The following is a 5000-nucleotide window of genomic DNA, read 5'->3' as shown; positions in this document are numbered from 1 at the left end:
CGGCCCAAAAACGGGCCAAAACTGGCCATTTTTGGCTGCGCGAGCGAGCGGCGAGTGGCGGACAGCAAGCGAAGCGAGAGGCAGCACCGTCCCTGCTATACGAAAGCCCCATCCAGCCCTGTGCCACCCGGGGGGTTCCAGGGTGCTGAGATGGCTGACATTTTGCTCCGCTCACGACGGTCGCCGCACCACGCAAGAACAGCCCAAAAACAGGCCAAAACGGCCCAAAAACGGGCCAAAACTGGCCATTTTTGGCTGCGCGAGCGAGCGGCGAGCGGCAGACAGCGAGCGAAGCGAGAGGCAGCACCGTCCCTGCTATACGAAAGCCCCATCCAGCCCTGTGCCACCCGGGGGGTTCCAGGGTGCTGAGATGGCTGACGTTTTGCTCCGCTCACGATGGTCACCGCACCACGCAAGAACAGCCCAAAAACAGGCCAAAACAGCCCAAAAACGGGCCAAAACAGGCCATTTTTGGCTGCGCGAGCGAGCGGCGAGCGGCGAACAGTGAGCGAAGCGTGAGGCAGCACCGTCCCTGCTATACGAAAGCCCCATCCAGCCCTGTGCCACCCGGGGGGTTCCAGGGTGCTGAGATGGCTGACGTTTTGCTCCGCTCTCGACGGTCACCGCGCAACGCAAGAACAGGCCAAAAACTGGCCAAAACGGCCCAAAAACGGGCCAAAACTGGCCATTTTTGGCTGCGCGAGCGAGCGGCGAGTGGCGGACAGCAAGCGAAGCGAGAGGCAGCACCGTCCCTGCTATACGAAAGCCCCATCCAGCCCTGTGCCACCCGGGGGGTTCCAGGGTGCTGAGATGGCTGACATTTTGCTCCGCTCACGACGGTCGCCGCACCACGCAAGAACAGCCCAAAAACAGGCCAAAACGGCCCAAAAACGGGCCAAAACTGGCCATTTTTGGCTGCGCGAGCGAGCGGCGAGCGGCGGACAGCGAGCGAAGCGAGAGGCAGCACCGTCCCTGCTATACGAAAGCCCCATCCAGCCCTGTGCCACCCGGGGGGTTCCAGGGTGCTGAGATGGCTGACGTTTTGCTCCGCTCACGATGGTCACCGCACCACGCAAGAACAGCCCAAAAACAGGCCAAAACAGCCCAAAAACGGGCCAAAACAGGCCATTTTTGGCTGCGCGAGCGAGCGGCGAGCGGCGAACAGTGAGCGAAGCGTGAGGCAGCACCGTCCCTGCTATACGAAAGCCCCATCCAGCCCTGTGCCACCCGGGGGGTTCCAGGGTGCTGAGATGGCTGACATTTTGCTCCGCTCACGACGGTCGCCGCGCCACGCAAGAACAGCCCAAAAACAGGCCAAAACAGCCCAAAAACGGGCCAAAACAGGCCATTTTTGGCTGCGCGAGCGAGCGGCGAGCGGCGAACAGCGAGCGAAGCGTGAGGCAGCACCGTCCCTGCTATACGAAAGCCCCATCCAGCCCTGTGCCACCCGGGGGGTTCCAGGGTGCTGAGATGGCTGACATTTTGCTCCGCTCACGACGGTCGCCGCGCCACACAAGAACAGCCCAAAAACAGGCCAAAACAGCCCAAAAACGGGCCAAAACAGGCCATTTTTGGCTGCGCGAGCGAGCGGCGAGCGGCGAACAGCGAGCGAAGCGTGAGGCAGCACCGTCCCTGCTATACGAAAGCCCCATCCAGCCCTGTGCCACCCGGGGGGTTCCAGGGTGCTGAGATGGCTGACATTTTGCTCCGCTCACGACGGTCGCCGCGCCACGCAAGAACAGCCCAAAAACAGGCCAAAACAGCCCAAAAACGGGCCAAAACAGGCCATTTTTGGCTGCGCGAGCGAGCGGCGAGCGGCGAACAGCGAGCGAAGCGTGAGGCAGCACCGTCCCTGCTATACGAAAGCCCCATCCAGCCCTGTGCCACCCGGGGGGTTCCAGGGTGCTGAGATGGCTGACGTTTTGGTCCGCTCTCGACGGTCACCGCGCAACGCAAGAACAGGCCAAAAACTGGCCAAAACGGCCCAAAAACGGGCCAAAACTGGCCATTTTTGGCTGCGCGAGCGAGCGGCGAGTGGCGGACAGCGAGCGAAGCGAGAGGCAGCACCGTCCCTGCTATACGAAAGCCCCATCCAGCCCTGTGCCACCCGGGGGGTTCCAGGGTGCTGAGATGGCTGACATTTTGCTCCGCTCACGACGGTCGCCGCGCCATGCAAGAACAGCCCAAAAACAGGCCAAAACGGCCCAAAAACGGGCCAAAACTGGCCATTTTTGGCTGCGCGAGCGAGCGGCGAGCGGCGGACAGCGAGCGAAGCGAGAGGCAGCACCGTCCCTGCTATACGAAAGCCCCATCCAGCCCTGTGCCACCCGGGGGGTTCCAGGGTGCTGAGATGGCTGACGTTTTGCTCCGCTCACGATGGTCACCGCACCACGCAAGAACAGCCCAAAAACAGGCCAAAACAGCCCAAAAACGGGCCAAAACAGGCCATTTTTGGCTGCGCGAGCGAGCGGCGAGCGGCGAACAGTGAGCGAAGCGTGAGGCAGCACCGTCCCTGCTATACGAAAGCCCCATCCAGCCCTGTGCCACCCGGGGGGTTCCAGGGTGCTGAGATGGCTGACGTTTTGCTCCGCTCTCGACGGTCACCGCGCAACGCAAGAACAGGCCAAAAACTGGCCAAAACGGCCCAAAAACGGGCCAAAACTGGCCATTTTTGGCTGCGCGAGCGAGCGGCGAGTGGCGGACAGCAAGCGAAGCGAGAGGCAGCACCGTCCCTGCTATACGAAAGCCCCATCCAGCCCTGTGCCACCCGGGGGGTTCCAGGGTGCTGAGATGGCTGACATTTTGCTCCGCTCACGACGGTCGCCGCACCACGCAAGAACAGCCCAAAAACAGGCCAAAACGGCCCAAAAACGGGCCAAAACTGGCCATTTTTGGCTGCGCGAGCGAGCGGCGAGCGGCGGACAGCGAGCGAAGCGAGAGGCAGCACCGTCCCTGCTATACGAAAGCCCCATCCAGCCCTGTGCCACCCGGGGGGTTCCAGGGTGCTGAGATGGCTGACGTTTTGCTCCGCTCACGATGGTCACCGCACCACGCAAGAACAGCCCAAAAACAGGCCAAAACAGCCCAAAAACGGGCCAAAACAGGCCATTTTTGGCTGCGCGAGCGAGCGGCGAGCGGCGAACAGTGAGCGAAGCGTGAGGCAGCACCGTCCCTGCTATACGAAAGCCCCATCCAGCCCTGTGCCACCCGGGGGGTTCCAGGGTGCTGAGATGGCTGACATTTTGCTCCGCTCACGACGGTCGCCGCGCCACGCAAGAACAGCCCAAAAACAGGCCAAAACAGCCCAAAAACGGGCCAAAACAGGCCATTTTTGGCTGCGCGAGCGAGCGGCGAGCGGCGAACAGCGAGCGAAGCGTGAGGCAGCACCGTCCCTGCTATACGAAAGCCCCATCCAGCCCTGTGCCACCCGGGGGGTTCCAGGGTGCTGAGATGGCTGACATTTTGCTCCGCTCACGACGGTCGCCGCGCCACACAAGAACAGCCCAAAAACAGGCCAAAACAGCCCAAAAACGGGCCAAAACAGGCCATTTTTGGCTGCGCGAGCGAGCGGCGAGCGGCGAACAGCGAGCGAAGCGTGAGGCAGCACCGTCCCTGCTATACGAAAGCCCCATCCAGCCCTGTGCCACCCGGGGGGTTCCAGGGTGCTGAGATGGCTGACATTTTGCTCCGCTCACGACGGTCGCCGCGCCACGCAAGAACAGCCCAAAAACAGGCCAAAACAGCCCAAAAACGGGCCAAAACAGGCCATTTTTGGCTGCGCGAGCGAGCGGCGAGCGGCGAACAGCGAGCGAAGCGTGAGGCAGCACCGTCCCTGCTATACGAAAGCCCCATCCAGCCCTGTGCCACCCGGGGGGTTCCAGGGTGCTGAGATGGCTGACGTTTTGGTCCGCTCTCGACGGTCACCGCGCAACGCAAGAACAGGCCAAAAACTGGCCAAAACGGCCCAAAAACGGGCCAAAACTGGCCATTTTTGGCTGCGCGAGCGAGCGGCGAGTGGCGGACAGCGAGCGAAGCGAGAGGCAGCACCGTCCCTGCTATACGAAAGCCCCATCCAGCCCTGTGCCACCCGGGGGGTTCCAGGGTGCTGAGATGGCTGACATTTTGCTCCGCTCACGACGGTCGCCGCGCCATGCAAGAACAGCCCAAAAACAGGCCAAAACGGCCCAAAAACGGGCCAAAACTGGCCATTTTTGGCTGCGCGAGCGAGCGGCGAGCGGCGGACAGCGAGCGAAGCGAGAGGCAGCACCGTCCCTGCTATACGAAAGCCCCATCCAGCCCTGTGCCACCCGGGGGGTTCCAGGGTGCTGAGATGGCTGACGTTTTGCTCCGCTCACGATGGTCACCGCACCACGCAAGAACAGCCCAAAAACAGGCCAAAACAGCCCAAAAACGGGCCAAAACAGGCCATTTTTGGCTGCGCGAGCGAGCGGCGAGCGGCGAACAGTGAGCGAAGCGTGAGGCAGCACCGTCCCTGCTATACGAAAGCCCCATCCAGCCCTGTGCCACCCGGGGGGTTCCAGGGTGCTGAGATGGCTGACGTTTTGCTCCGCTCTCGACGGTCACCGCGCAACGCAAGAACAGGCCAAAAACTGGCCAAAACGGCCCAAAAACGGGCCAAAACTGGCCATTTTTGGCTGCGCGAGCGAGCGGCGAGTGGCGGACAGCAAGCGAAGCGAGAGGCAGCACCGTCCCTGCTATACGAAAGCCCCATCCAGCCCTGTGCCACCCGGGGGGTTCCAGGGTGCTGAGATGGCTGACATTTTGCTCCGCTCACGACGGTCGCCGCACCACGCAAGAACAGCCCAAAAACAGGCCAAAACGGCCCAAAAACGGGCCAAAACTGGCCATTTTTGGCTGCGCGAGCGAGCGGCGAGCGGCGGACAGCGAGCGAAGCGAGAGGCAGCACCGTCCCTGCTATACGAAAGCCCCATCCAGCCCTGTGCCACCCGGGGGGTTCCAGGGTGCTGAGATGGCTGACG

This window comes from Musa acuminata, unplaced genomic scaffold (genome assembly GCF_036884655.1).
Source record: "Musa acuminata AAA Group cultivar baxijiao unplaced genomic scaffold, Cavendish_Baxijiao_AAA HiC_scaffold_1136, whole genome shotgun sequence".
Taxonomy (NCBI): Eukaryota; Viridiplantae; Streptophyta; class Magnoliopsida; order Zingiberales; family Musaceae; genus Musa; species Musa acuminata.
Note: the sequence above shows the minus strand (reverse complement) of the source record.